Here is a 23933-nt window from a genome sequence, read left to right as displayed (position 1 = left end):
ACTTGTGGTTAGCCAGTGGGGTGAGACCAAAGTCCTCTTTGGCTGGCTGGTTTGGTTTGCTTTAGAGGTGGAAAAACCCCAGCCTTGGGCTGTAACTGCCCTGTTTTAAGCAATTTGTTCTGAATTGGCACTCTCAGTTGGGTCCTGCCAGAACCAGCACCGTTACAGAGCTCTGTGTAGCTCAAGAGCTTGGGTCTTTCACCAACAGAAGTTGGTTCAATAAATGACATTCCCTCACCCACCTGGTCTCTCTAATATCCAGAGACCAACATGACTACAACAATACTGTTTATAATCTGATATCTGAGTGGCAGCACAGCCTTCTGCTGTGGTTACTCCAGGGGTCTCAGAGTCGGGAGACTTGGAATGAAATTTCCAACCTTCCTAAGAGATTTGGGCATAATGGGAATTGGGCGTCCAAATCCCATAGGCATCTTTGAAAATTTCAGCCTTGGTTTCTATTCCTGGATCTGCTGCTGGTTTGCTGCGTGGCCTTTGGCAAGTCAACTAGGGCCTGATGCAATTCCCACTGAAATGAATGGTAGTCTTTCAACTGAAGTTAAAGGGAGTTGGATTAGGCTTTAGAGTGCCAAGCACCTCAGCTCCCACTGAGACACTTGTGACTAACTCCCTTTGTGAATCTAGCCCCAATGCCTGACTTTGAGGCGTCTAGAAAACCACTGGGATTTACGAAGACTGAGCCAAGCACTCAGGCACCATATACAATGAATGGAGGGAGGCAGGTGCCCAAGAATGGGATTCACAAAACCCAGCATGCTAGGTGGCTTCCCACCTAAGATAGCCATTCGGAGAGACCAAAGAGAGGGGGTATGTCCTAATCCCTGCTCTCCCTGCTCGGAAAGTTTGGTGTCTAAATCTGAGCTGCAGGGAGGCACTGTTCTCTGCTTGGGATTCTCAGTTGTGAACCCTAACTCCTCTGGGAGTTAGGTGCCTAAGGCATTTCTTGAAAGAAGCAAAGAGGAGGAGCTCCCCTCATAACTTTTAGCTCAGTGGTTAGGGTACTTGCCTTTGGGAGACATCCAAGTCAAGTTCCTCCTCCACCTGAGGAGAGGGGATTAGAACAGTGATCTGCCACCTCACAGGTGAGTGCTTTAACCACAGGGCTGTGGGGTATTCTCATGTAGGGCTCCCTCATTCTCTCCTGTTGAAGCTGTTCCACTGCTACCTAATCACTGAAGCAGTGTGACTGGATGTTGGGTCTCCCGCGTTCTGGGTGAGTGCTCTAACCACTAGATTACCAAGTCATCCTCATGCTCTCTCTCTGTCTCAGTGACTCTGAGCATGACTACCGGATCAGGCCCCGCAGGGAAGTTAGGCAGAGGAAAGCCTATCTTCCTCCTATTCATACATTGCACTGGGACTTTGGCATCCAGAGGTCCTACAGTGAGGCAGTTGTGTGCATGCCCAGAGGCAGAAACATAGACACCTAGGGTACTATTACTCGGCTAAAACTTTGGTGACAAGTGAGTTTAGGCACCTACAAGTTTAGGCAGAAGCTGAGCAGGAGTTTTGTGAATACCAGGAGTGCTTGATTGTAGGACTTAGGTGCCTAAAGTGGCAGTTGAGCACCTACATCCCCTTTGTGACTCTAGCCCTTTGTACATTGAAAGACTGAGCCTTGATCTCTTTGAATCCCAGTTTCCACATGTGTAGACTGGGAATAACAATACTTGTCCATTTTTGCAAAGTCCTCTGAGAGCCTCAGCTGAAAGATGCCACACATGTCAAAGCATGATCATGGTTTTGTTATAATTTCTTTAGATTTAAATTACAATTAAAAAGCCCACACCAAAAGCTCTAAGCACCTTAACAACTATTTAGACTTACAGTTGTAAAGCAGGTTCACCCAGCAGCAAAATGTAATCATATATAATCAATTAACTTAGCCAGACAATAAATCAAAGTAGCCCCTTTAGCCCTTCTAACAACATACCTCAACCTGCCCCAAAACCTGATCAAATAAATGGCTTTTGGAGAATACTCAGGTCACTAGGTTTGGCTGGTCTGGTCCAAGGCAGCAGCAAACTCCCAAGACCCAAGCTCTCACAGAGATCACCTAGCAGGTTGCCCCCTCTCTATTAATGAGGATCCAGCTTGAGCACCTCCACTGACCACAGCTTTTACGATATGTCAAGGGGAAAGAGACATTATCTTAGGTAGGCAAGTCCTGTGCTTTATGGGTCATAACCAACATCTTAAATTTATTTTAAGTATTTGTGATGAACTCTCTAATTGCCTGTGCTCCCCACTCCTCCCCAAACAAGCAAAGGTTGAGCTTATTCATCAGATTGTACATAAACTGTCTGGCTCTCTCTCTCTCTCACACACATGCCATTGTAAGCTACTTGAGACCTATTTATATGCATGAACTATTCATATTCATTCTTCTTTTTCTCTCTCTCTCTTTTTTTTTTAAGGCGGATGGGACGATCTTTACTTCTCAAATCAGAAGAACAAAGTAATGCTCCCTTAGAGTGCTTTAAAAAAAATTGGCATGTGTTACATCTCAGAAATAGAGGCTTGCCAAGCCAATGTATTCATAACACAGTCATATTATTGCCGTACCTTTTGCTCCTTGGAGATGAAGCCATGTGATCAGCTGATTTTATACCTCTCTGCAATGCAGATAAACATCTCTCTCTCTTTCTCTCTCTCTCTCTTTTTTTTTAAGCTGAGCAAAATGACCTTCCTGAGAAAGATTCAAGGATCCTCTAGAGAAACACACCACAACCCTCCTGCAGTGTTACTATTCCTAGCAACCACAGGACATTTCTGAACTGAATTTAGGTTATATAATTCCAAGTAACTGATTAGGGTAAGTTTAAAATAGAATATAAGAAAAATACATCATTTTGGATGAACTGCATAACATCTATGACATGGTTGATACTGTATGTATATTAGTGATTACAACTAAATGCTATCAGAAAGAAATGATGAAGAGTTTTATCATCTGATATAGCTCATAGTCTTTAATCAAATTATGAGACAAACATCCCCCTTCTTTGTTTTCCATCTCATAATTCAACTCAATGGCCAGTACCTGACTTAAGCCACAATTAGCAGCCAGATTTAAGCCACGATTCCTCTATAACTTGTATGAGAAGCAGTTATTAGACAAAAGGACCAGAGCCTCAGCTGGGGTGAATCGGTGTTGCTCTGATTTATGGCAGCTTAAGATAAGGTCCAAAGAGCACACATTTTTAAAGCAAAAACTTTGTTGCTGTCAATTTCTCACCCATATATGTTCCACAATAAATGATTGTATAATTTGTTTTCCCTCCATCTAGTATCATTGAGCAATCCACAATGGATAAAAAAAGTCATAATATGGTATAGGAACTCAGCAAATACCTATTGTTATTCAATTTTAATACTATTTCCTGACAGCTGTATTCTGATGTTCCAGGAACAACTAGCATATGTGAAACATTGTTAAAGGGCATTAATGTAAATACAACTTGAATCCCATCTTGTTATTCTGGCTTGCAACTGGCAAAAATTGCTAATTAAACTTAGAAATTTGTTTATATTTATGGAAGTTCTGTGATGGCAACATTTGCTGCTGCTAGCACAGAACCCCAGACATGCTCAGTGGCCTGCTGTGATAGCAGCCCTAGCATCTTAGGCTTGAAAAGACCTATACTACATCTCCATTAGCCCAATTAGTAGGCACCAAAAGGATGAGTATACATCACAGCACACATGTTTGTGGGCCAGATCCTCAGTTATGTATGAAGAAATCTATGGAGTGATGCTGATTTACAGCAGATGAAGTTCTGGCCTTGAGTCTCCAGAACCACAGTAAAGAATTGGGGAGGCCTGAACCTCCTTTGCCACTGGCAACTTTCTTTGAGAAGGAAAGTCTGAGAGTAGCTGTTATTAAGGTCTGGTATCCAGAAAGCCATATTTGAACCTAGGGCCCAGCACCTTTTAGAACCTCTCCGCAAATACCCCCGGCTATTGAACTCTTACACACTCTGAGGCTTTTCCAGAGCATATTGCATATCCTAGAACACACAATGTTTTGATTAAACAGTGGTTGTGATCCTGCTCGTTTTCTAAGAATTAAAAGAGATTTGGTATAAATTGAATTTGAAGAATATGCAGAGGCTCATTATCTGAACTGAACTGTAAAACCCATCTGTCACTGGGAGCACCCCATTCAAATTCTGCAACTGATGAAAAGGAATGACATTACATTAAAATATTCATTGAAACAACATTAAATGTTTACACTGGACAAGGTTCAATAGTAAGAAAAAAGGGTCAAGGACGCACTTTATGCCTCCATGTTTCTGATCAAGTGTAAATGATTACCAACTGTTTCAAGACTCCTTCTCATTCAAATGATTAAAAGAATGGGAAAATGTAGGGCATGGCCACGTGATTTAAGAATGGAGAAGCACTCTTAGCTATGAATGTATTTGATTTGTGAGTTTAAGAAATCACCATTATTTAACTCACTTTTTTCATTTATATTTTTTATTTTTCATTTACTCTCCATACATAGTTGTGCAGCCCGCTATGCTATTCAGGAACTAAAGTTTGATTACAGAAGAGAATATTTAATACTATAGTATTCAAGTAACCATCCTAACAATTACTAGGAGGAATTAGTCCAGTTTATATTGATCTTAAATAGACCTAAGAGGGTTTTTTTATAATGGAGTCTGTCTTGTTTAAATATTTTATCTCTGGACAAACTTTTTTTAATTTTTCTTCTGGTGTTTCAAAAGAGATGAATCATTTCAGCCTTCTTTGATAATTACATTAATACCTAAGGAAGATGTGCAGCTTTGGTGAGGAATACACACCTATTAAGTGATCCAAGTGCCCAGTGTTGCTGCTGCAGTCCTTATTTAGGATATGTCTGCACTACAGACAGATAGTTAAGTGGGTGTGAGGAGGGGAGATCCCTGACTGACATAGCTGTGCTGGCAAAATATATACCAGCAAAACTTTTACCGGTATGGCTTAGACAAAGGGTCACAGTGTCCAAGGCCTGTGACCTCTTGTGTAACACAGGCCATAGAACTCCCCTAAAATAAGTCCTAGACCACATCCTTTAGAAAACCATCCAGTCTTGATTTAAAAATGTAATCAATGGAGAATCCACCACAACCCTTGGCAAATTGTTCCACTGGTTAATTACTCTCGCCATTAAACATTTTCACCTTATTTCCAGTCTGAATTTGTCTAGCTTCAACTTCCAGCAATTGGCTTATGTTATACCTTTCTCTGCTAGATTGAAGAGTCCATTGTTAAATATTTGTTCCCCAGGTAGATACTTAGACTGTAATCAAGTCACCCCTTAACTTTCTCTTTCTTAAACTAAACAGATTGAGCTCTGTGAGTTTATCACTATAAGGCAGGTTTTCTAATCCTTTAATCATTCTCTTGGCTCTTTTTTGAACCCTCTCCAATTTATCACCATCCTTCTTGAATTATGGACACAAGAACTGAACACAGTATTCCAGCAGCGGATGCACCAGTGCCAAATATAGAGGTAAAAAAACCTTCTCTACTCCTACTTGAGATCCCCCTGTTTATTCATCCAAGAACTGCATTAGCTCTTTTGGCCACAGGATCACACTAGGAGCTCATGTTCAGCTGATTATCCACCACGACCCCCAAATATTTTTTCAGAGTCACTGCTTCCTAAGATAGTGTCCCCCATCCTGTGAGCATGGCCTACATCCTTTGTTCCTATATGTATACGTTTACATTTAGTCATATTAAAAATACATATTGTTGGCTTGTGCCCTGTTTCAGAGCAATCTGGATCACTCTGAATCAGTGACCTGTCCTCTGTTATTTATCACTCCCCCAATTTTTGTGTCATCTGCAAACTTTATCAGTGATGATTTTGTATTTTCTTCAAGATCATTGATAAAAGTATTAAATAGCATAGGGTCAGGAAGTGATCCCCGAGGGACTCCATGGGAAACACATCCACTCAGTAACGACTCTCTGTTTACAGTTAAATTTTGAGACCTATCAGTTAGCCAGTTTTTAATGCACTTAATATGTGCCTCTGAAGCTGCAGCTGCCTGTGGAAGGTTTGTGGGCTGGTTGCATCTCAGAGGGAGATGGGGAAGTTGTGTACCAGTCCTGCCTAGAGCAACATGGGGGGTGGGTGGGCAGAGCATGTGTGTGTTTCTCACTGAGGGCCAGTCTGGAGCAGATATGGGGGCCCAGTTCGCTCTGTGCTCAGTTTTAAGCTAGGCTGCTGCTGCCACTGCTGACAGAGAGGGGGCAGTGCTGACAATGAAGCGATTAGGAGCCCCAGGCTCGCCCACCCCACAGTGGCCCCTGCAGGCCCAGGGGAGAAACCACTGTGACAGCTGGCCAGGAGCTATGAAACGTCTGGTCTGGGAGGAGGCAAATCAAGGTCTTGGGGGGCAACTGCCCCCTCCAACACATAGCAAATGACACCCCTGCTCTACAGTAACCCATGTCAAAAAGGGCATGGTTTAGCAACTTTGTAACCTTCATTTCACTGAGAACAATAATAGTAGGAAAATATCTTCATGATAATAATGTTCTTCACTGAAAGTTTTAGGGGTAAAATGTATACTTTCATCTTAATGTTTAGCCAGGGAGTTGCTGACATAAATACTAGACATTGAGATAAGACTATACCACACATTTTTCAGTACTAGATGCTATTAAGAGCTTGTCTACATGAACACTTAGTTTATGGCGAGCTGGGGCGTAAATCTACCCTGCACAAATCTGCCATGCACTAAGTGTCCTGGTGGACCCTGCTGTGTGCTAGAAGTTCCCTAGTGCATTTTGATCTACCCCAGATCAAAAAGCACTGAGGAACCCACAGTGAGGCACCTAAGTCCATATTTAAGCGCATAAATAAATGGCTTGATTTTCAAAGGTGTTGAGCACCCAGAAACTCCTTTTGACTTTAATGGGAGCTTTTGGGGGTGCTGATAAATTTTTAAAATTAAGCCACTTATTCAGGCCTATTTTTGAAAGTCTTGCATCTAAACTAAAATGGTTCTGAGTTTCTAACAGGAAGCCCATAATATTTGAAAGTGGCCAATTAGAAAAGTAAATAGTTACATCAGTTGTATACAGTACAAGGATTGGCTTAACCTTAAAAGGTTCTGAAGAGATGACAATGAAAATCTTCCTACCTTTATCCAAAGGACTTTCATTGCAAATAATCATGCCCCACGGTTGATAACAGAACCTGCCCATCTCTACGATTTCCACTACTTGCTCCTGCCTTGATCCTATGCTGTGATTTTGCACTCTTGCACCTGTAGTTTCTCTGAGGTGCACAATCCATTCCAGGGCACTTTGTGGAAGCCCTCTATGTGTAAGACCAAAGCACAGGTCCAAGGTAGCGACAGTAGAATGAAGCATCTGGCACCAGGGTATTATTATTAATATTAATCATAAATTGTACTATACCAGTGCCTGGAGTCCCCAATCAAGGATCACATCCCTATTGACTGGAAACAGATGATGAAAAAAACCTATGTGTACATACATATAATGAAAAGATGGTCCCTTTGCCAAAGAGCTTACAGTCTAGAGAGACTTTCATTAAAGTTACTGCAGTAGAGGTTACATCAGAGGATGTGAGCGAGTGGGAAGACAAGGGCAGCTGGCTGGGGGAACAGAGGAGAACTGTCTTTGTCAAGGGATCTGGTGTATGAGAATGATATGGACAGATGGATCGAGGTGGGGACTGTTATGGAAAGGGAGCTCTGTGAAGTGTATTAGAAGAGGTAAGTGGTAAAAATGTATTCAGTGTATAAGAAAATTTTATTTTAATCTTAATCCAAAAACCACTCAAACAGGTTTATCCACCCAGCCCAGGAGCTGCAGAAAGAAGCCCAGGAAATTGTCAGAAGCCTCTTCTACCTGCCATCCATGGGGTCCAGAAGTGGCTGTGAGCTGCAGGACAGGAGACCTTGGGACAGGAGTGGGAGAGGAGACCCTCAGGAGTGGCTGCTGCACAAGGGCTTCCTCCATTTTTTTATTCTATCTGGTTTAGGACAGAAGTAGTGTTGGCCAGACAAGCTCAAGTATTGACAGGATGTGCATGCATTTGGTTAATGTCTGTACCCCATGGGTACACGGCACAGCCATTGAATGGCTGTAGGTTCGTTGTGTTGTTGGGAAAGTGGCAGTTGGGAAGGGAAAAAAAGAGGAGTTTGAGGTTTTATTGGTCAGAACGTACTGATACCAATAATGCCATTTACTCCTCTTGCATAGTCATGTCATTTCCAGAGGAGGCTCTGATCTCTCCAACACTCAGCTATAACAGAGCCTGATCCAAAGCCTTTTAAGGACCACAGAAAGACTTCCATTGCCTTCAGTGAGCTTTGTATCACATCCTTAGTATTTTGTTTTCACAGCACAACAGCCAGGGTCGGCTCTAGGCACCAGCCAACCAAGCACATGCTTGGGGCGGCACCTTGGGGTGGGGCGGCGCTCCGGTTTTTATTTAATTTTTTTGTGGTTCGGCGGCGTGGCGCTCGGAGGGGGCGGGGCGGGGCTTCGGGCGGCGCGGTGTTCGGATGGGAGGGCTGGGGGTGGGGGCGGGGATTTTGGCAGGGCGGCGCTCTTCTTTTTTGCCTGGGGAGGCAAAAAAGTTAGAGCTGGCCCTGACAACAGCTTACCTCAATAAATATTTTCAATTACTATAGATAAGGATAAGAGCACGCTCCTGGGGATTTCTGGAGCAAGACAGAATGGAACTTTCAACATCCATATAGTCTATGTCTTAATAGACCTCTGCTCCCCCACTCATTACCTCTCCAAATGTTTGGTAACTATATGCTGCCTAGATTTCAATAATTTACAGTGTCCAAACCTTAGTGTTAACACTCAATTATGGCTGATTCATGTAACATTAATTATGAACATCCTCAAAGTGTAAGACTTTTTATTCACTTGGAAAAATCTAACAGATTATATTACTCTAGTTCAAGAAATGTGTATCAATCTCTGACCATTACAAATTTGAGAGAGAAAACTTTCTCAGGCCTTCACAAAAGAATCAGCGATATTGGGGATGAAGTCCTAACTAGAATTGGAAAAAAAATTCAGATAAAGCTTTTTTTTCCTGCCAAAATTTTGTCAAACTTGCTGAATTGTTTCGGTGGAAAAAAAATTCAGAAAAAAATAAAATGTTTCATTTCAACATTTTCAAAATGAAATGTTTCGATAGTTTGATTCAAAATGACTTTTAGGTTAGAAGTTTACTTCAAAGTATTTTAAAAAGTTAAAAACAAAAACAAAACGAAATTTTATTTTGGGTTGAAAGAAATATTTTGTTCAACCCAAAATGAATTTTTTTTCAACATTCTTGTTCAGACAGTGAATCAAAAAATCAGTTAGTCACACAGCTCTAAGAAATGCCAAGGTCTGGGCCTGACATTTTTTTTCAATGAAATACTCAACACTAAATATGCAAGCAGATGGAAACAGGAGTAATTGGAGGTGATTTCAATATGGCATCAACTTCCCAATATCATTCAGTTCCAGTCCATAGGAATGAATAGGGACATGAAGCACCCAAACTACTATTCCCTTGAGTCTCCATGGTACCTTAAGCAGATGTAGTTTAATGTTGAACTGACTCAAAATTAAATGTTTCAGTTCAGTTCAACAAACTAAAATCTTTCATTTAGATTTTCCCCAACAGAAAAATTTTGATTTTGCAAAAACTGCATTTCCCATCAAAATATCATTTCAATGGAAAATTCCCAGCCATCTCTACAAAAATTGTGTTCTTTTTTCTTATCCCTCAGGTGTTTTTCTTATCGTTGTAAGATTTAGCCTTGAGCTATTCATGGGAGTGGGGAACAATGCAAGGTAAAAGACAAATAAAACTTTAGGTTTGAATAAGTAAAATGTCAAGCCAATCTGGATTCATTCCAATCCTGTTGCCCTATACAGTACATCTTTTGTGTGTACTGCTCTGCCATGAAAATGATGCTGTACTCATCAGATAATAGCAGCAACTTTCAAACACTGGAATTATTTTAGTAGAGCTGCTATTAGAGACAAGGTGGTTGATTCCAAATTGAAATCTAAATACATCTCAGTTAAAAACATACGTTTGGTATCAAAGCTGCTTCCAAGCAGACAGTAGATGTTTGTGTAAGTATTTCAAAACACTGATGCTTCCAACAGGTTGAAAACTTAGAATTTGATGTATGCACTACAACTAGAACGTACAGATATTTACTATGGTTTTACACTGGTGAGTTCCTGAGACACAGACAGAAGAAATGTCAACAAATGCACAGCAATGCACATTGGAGGAAAAAATTAAACCGCTTTAGCCCCGGACAGGGTTCTAAATTAACTGTATCAACTCAAGAAACATCACTGTAGGCAGCTCATTGAAAATCATTGCTCTATGTGCAGCTACTGTCCAAAAAGCTAACAAGATGTTAGGATGCATAAGGAATGGGACAGAAAATACCACCGAAAACATTATAATGCTTTTATATAAATCGGTGGTGCAGCCTGACCTGGAATACTGTGTGCAGTGCTGGTGCACCATCTCAAAAAGGATATTGCAGAACTGGAGGAGGTTCAAAGAAAAGTGACAAGAATGATCATGGGCCTGGAAACACTCTAATATGAAGAGGGATTGAAAAAATTGATATGTTTACCTTAGGACATGTCTACACTGCAGTTAGGAGGTGTGATTGCAGCACGTGTAGACTACCACGGCTTCACTCCTATTGTTACTGGATCCAGCTTTGATTGGGAGTTTCGGTTTTGTCTCATAACACAAGAACAAGGGGACCGTCAATGAAATAAAAAGGCAGGAAATTAAAAACTGAGAAAAGAAATACTTTCCCATACAATGTGTAATTAAGCTGTGGGACTCATTGCCACAGAAAGTCATTGAGACCAAGAACTTAGCAAGATTCAAAAAGGGACTGGACATTTAGAGATATCAAGAATATTAATGATGTTATTAATAACAGTTACTAATGATACAAATTTTGAGAGGGGTATTAAACCTTGTGCTTCAGGATTTAAGCCAATCTCTGACAATTAGAGATCAGGATGAGACCCGGGTAAAGGGGCAGTTTATTCCACGTTTGCCTATTGCAGGGTTCTTATGTCATCTGTGATGCATATGGGACTGGCCACTACTGAAAAATGGATATTGGACTAGATGATCTACTGGTTTGATCCAGTATGGCAATTCTTACATTCTTAAGAATGCCTGACACATTCCAGCAAAAGCAGAATATATCACTAGAAGATACATAAACTGGTACAAATAAGGGTTATCATTAACTATTAATATTTGTATTATAGTAGCATCTTAGGATATGTCTACACTATGAAATTAGGTCGATTTTATAGAAGTCGATTTTTAGAAATTGATTTATACAGTCGATTGCGTATGTCCCCACTAAGTGCATTAAGTCGGCGGAGTGTGTCCTCACTACCATGGCTAGCATCGACTTAAGGAGCGGTGCACTGTGGGTAGTTATCCCACAGTTCCCGCAGTCTCCGCTGCCCATTGGAATTCTGGGTTGAGCTCCCAGTGCCTGATGGGGCAAAAACATTGTCACGGGTGGTTTTGGGTACACGTCATCAGTCGCCCCTCCCTCTGTGAAAGCAACGGCATACAATCGTTTTGCGCCTTTTTTCCTGGGTTACCCGTGCAGATGCCATACCACGGCAAGCATGGAGCCTGCTCAGCTCACCATCACCGCTGCTGTTGTGGGCAAGTCTACTGTGGGGGCTGCTGTGATCCAAGTAGCCAATGCAATCAGTGACATTCTGTTATCAAAGGTAGTGACTCTGGGAAATGTGTGGGCCTTTTTAGATTTTAAGGGCATCATATTCCTGTCCTTTGTCATGGGTGAAGAAGTCTTGCAACTGTACATTCCAGTCCGGTCAGTGCTGTAACACCCCATAGCACTTCTGTGGTTGACACATGTAACAGCTCGAGGGCTCTTGCTCTTTTGACTTGGCCGAGGTACCTTGCCCTACCAGGACCTCCAAGCATTCGACACAGAAGCACCTGCAGCAGCTGGCATTGCTACACAGCAGCAGCTCCTTGCCTTCGCAGTAGACGGTGCAGTAGGACTGGTACCCGTCCTTGTCATACATATAGAAGAGCTCCAGGAATCGATCCCTGCAAGTCTGGCAAAGGCCCCCTTCAAACAGCGGGTGGAATGTGGCTGGGTTTTTTCTCCCGCACGATAAACAACTGTCTTCAAGGATCCTGTTGTTGTTTGTGACTTCGGAAACCATTTGCTCTCTGCTCTGGTCCTCCTCCACCCGCTCCTTGCTGTTGTTGCAGAAGTTAGTCTTTAGCTGCTTGGCAGGGGGTTCTGGGAACATCTTCAATGCCCAGCTCCTAGCAACCTCCAGGGCATGGTGTATGGCTCGTTGATAGGAGACCAGCTTATTAAACGTGGAGTGGTTGAAATGCTGCCTAAAAACCATCAGACCCACCAGCTTGTCTGCTGAAACTTCGGAGAACTTCCCGTCCCCAAACCATTGCACCCAGCGCATTCTGGAGATTGCCTGACGTTTGGACGTGACTCTGTAGGAGACGATGATTGCAGGCCACCAGGAGAAGCCCTTGACCTTCTCCCACACGAGCTCCCCAATTCTAAAAGCTTTCCTATCCTGGTATTCCACCACTTCCCCTGCAACTCTGCTCTCCTGCTCCCCAGCAACGAGCTCAGGAGATCTGTTCTGGTCTTCCTGGGTGCTGCTGGCAGACGTGGTACTGCTGCTCTGGGAAGACTCCTTGGAATCCTCCTCAGTGAGGTCGATCAGGGACGCCTGGACAGACATGGCCATCCTCCTCTTAGAGCACAGAATGGGAGCCAGAGATTTCAGGTCATTCTCTTCTTTAAGTTTCGTCTCATTGAGATTCAGTCCTGCCTGGAATATCATGCAAGCTGGAGCCTTCTGCCTCAGGCTGCTCTCCCAGCCAGCAGCATTGTGCAGTCGCACCTACCCCAGCCTACCCCTTGCTCCCATGGTTCATGAAGCCTGGACAGTAGTAAGGAGCAGTTCAACTATAGGCTGAGCAAATGCAGAATGGTGCTATAATGTACCTTTGGATGTTTAAAAGCTCGCTGGCACTGTTTGCTGACTAGGTCAGACCTCAGCGCAACCAACCTTCCCACTATTATTGCTGCTTGCTGTGTGCTCCATAATATCTGTGAGAGTAAGGGGGAGACGTTTATGGTGAGGTGGGAGGTTGAGGCAAATTGCCTGGCATCCGATTTTGAGCAGCCAGACACCAGGGCGATTAGAAGAGCACAGCAAGGCATGCTGTGCATCAGAGAGGCTTTGAAAACCAGTTTCATGACTGGCCAGGCTTCAGTGTGACAGCTGTGTGTTTCTCCTTGATGCAAACCCGCCCCCTTTGTTGATTTTAATTCCCTGTAAGCCAACCATCCTCCTCCCTTCGAAATAAAGTAACTATTGATTGAAACCATGCATTCTTTCTTTATTAATTAAAAAAAAAAAACAGAGATAACGGACAAGGTAGCCCGGGTGGGGTGGGGGAGGAGGGAAGGACAAGGCCACATTGCTTATTGTAGCCACACTACAAATCAAACTGTTTGAATGACAGCCTTCTGTTGCTTGGGCCTCAACTTTTCATTTTAATTTCTTTGCTTGTAACTACTCTCCTTAGTAAAATACTTTAGATGGTCCGGGCTGTTCAGTCTTTGTTGCATCTGCCTAAGTTAAATTACCGTACAGACTTCAATTTGCTTAACTGAGCTTTATCTGGAAACTTCTACTGGAAAACCTTTTCCAACATAATGAAAACTTTCCTTTGTGTAAATCATTTTAAAGCATTTAACAATGGGATAATTTTATTGAAATTTCGCATTTAGAGAGATGAAAAATAAGCTAACCTGTTATTAAGTAGATCAATGTTCAATTGTTCATATGCCATTTTTAACAAAAACCCAAGAGAGGGAGCTATATTTTTTCTTAGTCAATCCTATGGCTACATTTTAAAATATTATTCTTCATTTTGTGTGTCGTTACTATGAGCACATCAATATGCAAAAAACAGAAGATAAGTACAACAAATCATTTGCAAACTTAAAGCTTACACCTTCAATTTGGTTTTTAACGTTTAAATAGTGTAGTGTTGCAGCACTACATAAATTAATTAATTCAAACCTCTTTTTGAATATAAATGGAATATGTTAATTTTATTCATCAGAAACAATGGCACAATGCGCACAAAAACCTCAAGAAACAAGGAAGGGTCACCAGGCTAATCACTTTGGCTCATTTTCCTTTTCTCTACTCCCATATGCCTATTTCCTCTGCTCTGTTTGCATTTAAAAGGGGCAATTTGAAAGTAGGTAAGCTTAAAATTTGACCTACATTTTATAATTATTATTTTTTGCAAGATATATGTAATTTCTATACATTTCCCTTCAAACAAGTTTCTCTCTTCTTTTTCTAAAAATAAATAAATAATACCAGCATCCTGCTGCTTCTAAGAAATCCTATAATAATAAACGAGTGAATCACGATGGAGGAAAACTAAGGCCTCTACCCCGCAGGCTGGTCCCAATAGGCAGATGGTGCTCACTGCAGGATTGAAATCTAACTCTATAAAGAAATAGATTATAATGTTAAGCTTGCAAGCAGTTATCATTAATAAGAGTGCAGAGTACAGGACATCGGTAGTATATTTAATAAACATGGTTATTTGGGTCCCAATAGTGCCCATGCAGTTTCTTCATGTTATTTTGCTGGATAAAGAGCAAAAGAGACAACAAATATAAAGTCATAAAAACTACTTTGACAGTGTCCTTAAAAAAAAAAAACACCCCTTCTCTTCATGTTTGTGGAGCTCATTAAAGCGAATTGTTTTAAGTCTTTTCAAATATTCTTTTCCATATGTTCACTTTGGTTTGTGTGAAACAGCTTCCTCTGAATAAGTTGCCTTGCAGCACTACATAGCCAATGTTACTCATTAATCAAAGACTGCATAAAAGGAATTTTATCAGAAGTTGAATACATCTGTACGGGGGGAAGGAATAACTCAGTACAGAAATCAAATCAAGTGCCGCAAAAAACGCTTTGTTTAAGTGTTGGTGATGAAGAGCTCTGAAAATAAATATTTAAAGCCATGAGACAAACCAAACCAGCACAGACTGAAGAAATAGACAGACCTGCCAGCTGCTTTGCTCATACCTAAAGGCTTAATAATCCACTGTGTTCACAACATGCCTCAATTAGATCCATCATATTCCAGTTCTCTGATCTTCTCAGGATACACATGAGCTTCTGCAGTCACAGACCTCCATGGATTGCACAGCTCTAGCAGGCTCTGCATCATGGAAGCAGGAATTGCCCACTGATGTGGAAGTGGGAAAGCCAGCGTAGTGAATGAAATGGGTGAGATGCAGAAGGTAATTGTAATTTTCTCCATACTGGGGAAAAAAAACCACAGCTTTATTGCCTGGGATGGACAGAGCAGAAAAACCCCATGGAGGTTTTATGAAATGAACACCAAAGATACAGAAAGAGATTTGTTCTGTAGGGAGATTTAATCAGGCAGGACTTTGCTAAGGCAAGGAAAAGGACAAAAATTAAGGATTGAAGTGAAATGAATTTCTAAGCTCAGGGAACTCAGCCATATCAACCTTTCAGATATGTAATATTCTGTTTATAGAAAAGGCAAGAAGACCTTAAGGAAGCTGTAGCAGTTACTTTTCCTGCATTCCCCACAGCAGCAGTGTCCCAATTTTACATTATAAACCGTCACCTCATCACTAGGCATGTTCAGGATTTTCCTACCAGCCTGAGGCACTCTGAGGACCAGATCCTGCTCTCTTTGAATTCAACAGAAAAACTCACTGGCAGCAGGCCCAAACTAATCTATAAACATCTTTTCCTTCAAGTCACTCCTTAAGACCCACTTCCGCCATGATGCTTACAGGACAGTGCCCACAGGTAATGGCTAGATAGGGCACCAGTGAGGATTGTGGAGGTATGTTTACCATTGAATATATGTATAAAAACATGTAAATGTCTCCTGACCATCAGGTTCTGAAATTGTCAACATATGTAACCACCTTTGTGCCTGCTATCCTCATCCTTCCACCCCTACTTCATCTACTGTTTGCTGCATCTTATCTTAAATTAGACTGTAAAAAATGTTTAGGGTGTGGAGGGGTATCCTGGTACAGCACCTAGCACAATGGGGCCCTAATAATAATTTGTAAAGAATGTTTTATGCAGCTCTGATAGTGCCGGTCATTTCTGATGAGATGATAAGGGAAGTCGGCCTTCCCTTCAGTTGGAATGTTTCACTGGAGCAATTCCACTAGGAATGCCCAGTGTTTTTGTTTTTTCCCCCCAGAAATATGCACTATAAACTAGCTGGAAATATTACCTTTGCAAAATAACTATATCAAGGAACAACTGAATGATACACTATCATAAATGAATATGCGACTGATCTCTTTCAAGAGTGTCATGTCTTTTAAACTGTCAGTGTCCCCAATGGTATGTATTAATTTATAGAAGAGACGTGAATACTCACATGATTTCCAGCTGTTGCTCACATTCACGTCTTCTGCCAAAGTAATCTTTCATAATGTTTTCTACAATTGGTCACTTCACATGGAAAACACTAAACTACAGTAGAGCCTCACTAATGACTGGTGCTCATTTTGCTCTCTTGTGGGAATACCCTGGGGTGTAGTTCTAGGGTTAGAAAAGCCCCATGATCTCCTAGGAAGTTTCCCTGAAACATTCTGGCTGAGGAGTTTGCCCCCTCATAAAATGGGCAACAGCATCTTCATAAAGCTACATGTCTCTGCACTGACTTTCAGACCTTGCCACTCTTCCTCACAATGAGCCAGACTTTGGACCTCTTACTCACACTGATGAACAGCTACTCACCTAAGCAGTTCCACTGAAGTGAATGGGGCTGCTTCTGTGAGAAACTGCACACCAGCATGATAAAGAGATCCCCAATCTGCCCAGCATGATTCCATCGGAACCACCCTGCCAGGAAATCCTCAGCCAGTGACTACCTCCTTGCACCCTTCCTTACGTGAGAGCTCCCTTGTGGCATGGGGAACACAGATGAGTCAGGTCAGTTGGTTGCTTATAACTATCCATAACACATCTCTCATGTCTATAACCTGCTTACAAGATCTATTAACCATTTTGTAAATGATATATAAATGGGACCCTTACTATAAACCATGACCACTGTTACAATGTGCCCCAGGACTTGATAAATGAAATAGGACATTTATATTATTTTTGTCAGAGTTTGTCAACTACAACCTCCCTGAAAGTAGTGTTTCATTAACCTGAGAGTACGTATAAAACCCTGGTAAAAATAAGCTATAAATCAGAAGGCATCTCAGTCGTGTTTGCCACAGCTAGTTGCACAGTACTGTATATAGGATCCATAGTTTCCAACTACAGATGAGATACAGTCTGCCCTGGATACATGCCGGCAGCTCCCACTGACTGCAGTGGGAGCCACAGCAAGTTATCTGAGACCTGAATTTGGTCCTTAGTCTTCAAGTACAGTTTGCAACCAAGATCATTACTCCAGCACAACAGCAGATGGCATGGGGGCACACATCCTCTTGGTAGGAAACAATAAAGGTGTAGTTATTGTAACTACAACTGCCAAGGATAGGGATGGGCAAGGACAGTTAAAATCCAAAAAGACAATTAGCTTCCACATCTTGGGGACACCTATGTTAACAATAAGCATATTCATAACCTGGAAACATGATTTTTATGGATCATATGACAATGTGACTTGACATCTCAATTTCGCTAGCACTGTGAATTAAAGAAACTTAAAATAAAGTTTCCTGGATAGTGGAGTGTTGGAAGCAGATAGCCTTTGTATTACTTTGAGATTCTAGTGACGCTGAGGAAGTAGAAGGAGCAGATGCCAAAGCAGTAAAATCTGGGGAACACTAGTTGCATTCATGTAATCACACTCACTACAGACACTTGAAACACAGTGATTAAAAATAGTTAAGACTGTGTGTCAAGCTGCAAGGATTCCCAGAAGATCACCACACAGATGTCTAAGCTCACACAGCAGAAATTACAAAGCAGGCTGCCTGGCACTAAAGGGAAATTTCCCTTTCACACAGAAAACTGGAGAAAGTCTCCTGAAAAATGCTGATGCATTATAGTACCTAGGGCTCCTAGTTCTATTAAGAGCCGTTAAATAAATAAGAACAAAATTTTTGGAAAAATAAATACAAATAAAATGCCGAAGAGGTCAGGATTCTAATTCTAGTTCCCAGACCAAATCTTCCAAAATCAACAGTGTGGTTTGGCTGAATGTTATCAATAATTGCTCGCCATGCATTCACATGACATGACTCACCCACACTGGACTTCCTGCCCATACTTCCTTTGGCTCCCAAACCTAGCTCTGTGCTCAGATTTAATTAATAATAATGTCACACGTATTCAGCTCAAACTAGAGTAGAATCCAGGCCTTCAATAAATCATGTATAATAAGGCCTGCAAATAGACAAGCTTATTTGATTTTTTAATTGGATTGCTATTTGAAAGTTTGCCAATGAAAGACAGAAATGCTGGGATGCATTAAGCTGTTACTACAAGAGTTAGGTTTTCTGAAATAATTTTTAATGCCGCATAGCCATTTCAAAAGCACCTATGTGATCTAAGAGCCTAAGGGCTTGTTTATATGAACATTTAATTTGTGGCAAGCTGGGAATCAACCCCACACTAGCCTGTCACACACTAACTGTCTGTGGGGACCTTGCAGGCATGTTCCTTAGTGTGCTTGGCTCGACTCCCTTTTCAAATTGGGGTAGATCAAAGCGCACTACGGAACTGTTAGTGCATCAGCATGGTGCATGCAGTGCATGGCAGGCTAGTGCAGAGTACATCTGCATCCCAGCTTGCCCTGAACTAAATGTTTGTGTAGACAAGCCCTAAGTGCCATTTTCAAAGGACCTAAGTGACTTAGCATCCTAGGTCAATAGGCTCCTAAGTGACATAGGCACTTGGAAAGGTGTTGAGCACTGGCAACTCCCATTAACTTCAGCTGGAAGCTCCCATTAACTTCAACTGAGAGTGTTCAGCACTTCTGAAAAATCAGGGCTTAGGTGTCTAGAACTGGGCACCCAAAAACTGACACACCCGATAAGAAGGGACACTTGAAAATTTGTTCTTTAACCTTTGTGTAAGGACTCTGCCAGTGCAGTAGGGGGAAATGAAGCCATGGCCCTGCTCCTTCCACTTTGGGGTTTCTCATTTGCCTGGCCAATACTTTCTTACCTCACTGGGGCAAGGTAATTAAAACTGGTTGGGAATTTGTCAACAAACTGGTTTTTCACCCCAAAATGCCAATTCATTGAAACCAAAACTGTTCATGAAACAGGGTCAATTTTGACAAATCTCGACATGACAAATTTGGGGGACTTTTTTTTTAAATTGTTGAAACATCCCACTTCAACATTTTTGAAACAGAAAGCTTCAGTTTTGAGTCAAAACAACTTTTAATTTGAAAATTTTAGTAAAATTAGACTTTAAAGAAGCTTTAAAAAAAAGGTTGAAAACAAAACAAAATGTTTCAGAATTATTGAAATGAAACATTTTGATTGACCCAAAATGGAAATCAGAAAAATTTAAGACGTGAAATTTTTTCAAAAACTCAAAAATTCTTGCAGGATGGGAAAATCATTTCCTACCCAACCGTAGTGGTAATACTACATTATTTTTTTAAAGTTACTTAAGATCCCCAGATTAAAAAAAGTATATAGGTGCCATTTATTATTACAGAGCTTTGAAACCTGAAACAAAATATTTACAGGTATATTTACAGGTATATAGAACTGCAGCCACTTCTGGGGTGGACACAGCAACCGTTTATCACTGTATAACACAACAGTTCCAGTCAGTAAGTGGAGGGGGTGGGAACGAGGAGGAGAAGTAGTGAAAAAGAAGAATACTCTATCCATCTGAAACCATGGGAGACTGTAGGAAGATGGAATAGGTAAAATTAGTAAAGCACTCAAATTCAAAAGTGACCTAAGCCCTAGACCTTTTTAAAGGTATTTAGACATTACTCCGCTTAGCATTGCAAGGCTTAAGTAATTTAGATGGCTAAAGTACCATTTTCAAAGGTGACTTAGGGTATATATCTACACAGGGATTAAAAAACCCGGGGATGTGGCTGGCCCAGCTCAGCTGACTTGGGCTCATGGTGTGGTTTGGGCTGCAGGGCTAAAAATTGCTGTGTAGATGGTCAGGCTCAGGCTCCAGCCCAAACCGTGGGATCCCCCATCCTCGCAGGGTCCCAGAACTCAGGCTCCAGCCCAAGCCTGTACAGCTACACAGCAATTTTTCAGCCTGGAACCTCAGCCCTGCAAGCCCGAGCCAGCTGAGCTGGGCCAGCCGTGGGTTTTTTAATCACTGTGTAGATGTACCCGTATGCACCTAAGAGTGCAAGTCTCATTGAAAGTCAATGAGGCTTAGGGCAGATCTACACTACCCTTAAGTTGATCTAACTTATATCGCTCAGGGGTGTGAACATCCCCTCCCCTGGAGCACGCAGGCACTACCTGCCAACATAGCTTCCGCTTCTTGCTGAGGTGAAGTAATGATGCTGACAGGAGAGTCCTCTCCCAATGGCCTAGCACATCTCACCAGATGCACTACAGCAGCGCAGCTGCGCTGATGTAGTGCTTTAGTGTAGACTTGTCCTTAGGCTCCTAAGTGCCTGAATCACGTCTGAAAATGGGATTTTACTGTTGAAATCACTTAGGCCTTGCAACGCTGAGCAGAGCAATGCCTAAAAATCTGGACCTGAGTCACTATAAGGCAGGTCTTGATTAACATCCTGCTTTTTTAAAAAAAGCCATGGGATTTTTCATGACCTCAGATGTTCAAGACCTCAGTTTTGAGTCTCATGTACCATACTAGATGTAGCAAAGATATTTTCCACTCTTTTCTAGAATCCCAGAATATGCTAGAAATGGTCGTTCTGCATCCGAATGAAGATAAAACATATCTTAATAGGGAAATAAATAAATACATAAATAAATAAAAGCAGAGATCTAGGAAAGCTTTTTAGAGCAAACTAAAAGAATAACCCAAACCTGTGGGTATTTACCAGTCATCAGAACTCATGGTTTGCAGCGTGTCAGAGATATTAAGTTGGCATAGTTTGGAAAAACAAGTATGTTACTGTAGAACATGGACGTGTAAGAGATTCAGCTACTAGAGCTGATATACAACCTGCCCTAAGTACCCAGGTGTGCTGATATTTCATAATACAAACCTCCATGCTATTTTGAAATTTACTGTGTGAGGATTCTTTTGTTTTGAACGCTATTTATTGTAAAGGTGATAGAAGCTTAGCAAAGTATCATTTAACACATCTAATAAAAGAAGAGCTGTGTCACAATTTGTATTTCTGGAAATGGCTTTCAACTGACTTTGCTATCCTTAAATGTTTTAAACCAAAAGATTTTTTAGGCACATGGTTTTTCATAAGCACAGAATAAAAATAGATATCTGCCCTTGAGCCTTAAGCCAACATAAAATATTTACAAGGATAGCATGACAACAAATGTGCTTCAGTCAGTGTAAGAATTTGGAATTCCCCTGATAAGCTGAGGCTCTGTGAAGTGTTATCACACTAGTTATACCAAGTGTTATAAGGCAAATTCTTACACTGAGGTAGATGCATCCAAAGAAAATTCAACCTACTTTAAATAATACTTTCACTATAAATCCTCAAGCAGAGAGGGATAAAAATCCTTTTATTTCACCTGTCAGCAGATTCTTTGTTATTGCTCTGATCTACTTAATTTTCTTAAATACCATATGGGATACACAGAAATAAATCATTTTCCGCTGTGGGTAAGTTGAATCCATGTCTTTAAAATTTGTTGAAATTAAATTTTAAAAAAATCACACCATATGCCAAAGAAAAAACATATCTGTAAACAAAGGAATATTGTGATTTTTAAAAAATGCTTATTTTAAGTCTAAATGTATTTTTTTAAGCTCTGTGCTGTAGTTCTGTTTTCTCTGCCCTGGCCTACTATCTAAGGGCTGTTTTGTGCTTTTAAGATAACAGGGTGAAAGCATAGCGTCTCTCCTCCCTGGACCAACTCAGCCAGTGGAGTAGGGAAAAATGAGGACATGGCCTACTTCTTCGTTTGAGGTTTCTAGGGCTGCTGGCCATGCAGGACTCCACAGGGCCTTGTGCCCTAAAGGTCCTGATCCAACTCACTGAAATCATTGGAAAGATTGCACAACACGATGACTGGAATTGTGGCTTTCCCATGAGCAGCATCTTCTTGTAGCCTGTCCCTACATTGCACTCCCACAGGTGCTACTAGTCACAAACTACCCCTGCATTTCCACAGTGAGCAAACTGCATGTGCATGTTTTGTGTATGTGTGATAAAGGGGGGGTTCTATTTTATATGACCAAGGGGAATGATTTAGCACTTTTATGAAGTCACTGCACTGGATGCATATAAAGAGCAAACAACTAGTAATTGATAGATTAAGTATCCTCATGCTAACTAGAACGCCTGGTCAAAAAGGCACTCTGGTGGCTGCTGACCAGGCTGTTAGAAGTCCGGTCGGTGGCACAGCATGGTAAGACAGGCTCCCTGCCTGCCCTGGCTCTGCGCACCTTCTGGAAGCAACCGGCATTCCCTGCGGCACCTAGGCACAGGGGCGGCCAGGGAACCTCAATGCACTGCCCCCGCCTCGAACACCGGCTCCGCAGCTCCCATTGGCCAGGAACTGTGGCCAATGGGTAGGGTTGGGGCAACGCTTGCGGGCAGCACAGGCAGCACCTTGGGGCACAGGCAGCATGCACCACGCAGAGCTGTCTGGCCGCACCTCCGCCTAGGGGTCGGACATGCCGGCCGCTTCCAGGAGCAGCGCAGAGCCAGGGCAGGCAGGGACCCTGCCTTAGCCCCACTGCGCCGCTGACCAGGAGCTGCCTTAGGTAAGTGCCACCTGGCTTTAGCCCGCACCCCAAAGCCCCTGCCCCAGGTTGGAACCCCCTCCTGTACCCTAACTCCCTCCCAGACCCCACATCATGCACCCCCTGCCCCAGGTCGGAACCCCCTCCTGCACCCTAACTCCCTCCCAGACCCTGAGCCCCCTCCCACATCCCAACCCCCTGCCCCAGCCCTGAGCCCCCTCTCATCCCCAAACTCCCTCCTGGAGCCTGCACCTGCTCCTACACCCCAACTCCCTGCCCCGAGCCTCCTCCCTCACTCCAAAACAAAAAAACCAACACCACACCACTCAGGCTCAGTTTGATAAAATTTTCATTTAAGAGGAAGCAGTGCACATAATATATTGTAATCCCCTGTCCTCGTCTCCTATCCAAAATGACTTTGTAAGCCCTGAAAGATTTACAGCCTGGTTAATCTATAACATTTGTTTTCTCTAAACACTACTTTAAACTTCTTCAAAATGCTGTACAGAGTTGCCATATGATGCATAATAGTTGCTCCCATATTATGTCTCATATGTCCCTAGGGTGCAGAATTTATGTTAACATTTGATGCCACTAAAATATTCCAGAGCTAGGGAAATATTTTTTTCATGTAATCATTAATGTTTTAGTGCAATAACTGACCAAAGGGAAAATATGGTAACATAATATTACAGAACTGTTTAAGAGTTGAAAATATGATTCAAGTTAGGAAAAATATTTTCATTTACTGTTTAGAGTGATTTCATTGCCAGAAAGATAGGATATATTTATACCCTTTGTAGATTTTAGAACAATCAAGAACTCAAAAAAAAATACACAAATATCTTAGTTGCTGTTAGGTTTTAAAACTGCCAAACAAAAATAAGAATAAAAACAAGAAAAATAAAACAAATTCATCGGGATTTTTT

At 41.8% G+C, this 23933-nt stretch overlaps 1 protein-coding gene and 1 pseudogene across 9 annotated transcripts in view; both read right to left on the bottom strand.

Moving 5' to 3' along the window:
• STARD13 (StAR related lipid transfer domain containing 13) overlaps window positions 1-23933 on the bottom strand; it is a 445413-nt gene that overhangs the window by 257686 nt on the left and 163794 nt on the right. Inside the window, exon 1 of one of the 9 annotated variants that reach the window (XM_065594310.1) lies at window positions 2587-2730. The exons of the other annotated variants lie outside the window; for them this stretch is intronic. The gene's annotated coding sequence lies outside the window, so the exon portion shown is untranslated. Of the gene's footprint in view, window positions 1-2586; window positions 2731-23933 lie in introns of those variants that run through there. 9 annotated transcript variants of the gene reach the window in all.
• On the bottom strand, window positions 8543-19697 carry LOC135983318 (DNA (cytosine-5)-methyltransferase 3B-like; annotated as a pseudogene).

This window comes from Chrysemys picta, chromosome 1, assembly GCF_011386835.1.
Source record: "Chrysemys picta bellii isolate R12L10 chromosome 1, ASM1138683v2, whole genome shotgun sequence".
Lineage (NCBI taxonomy): Eukaryota > Metazoa > Chordata > Testudines > Emydidae > Chrysemys > Chrysemys picta.
The sequence above is the reverse complement of the archived record's forward strand: the minus strand, read 5'-3'. Positions and strand labels throughout refer to the sequence as shown.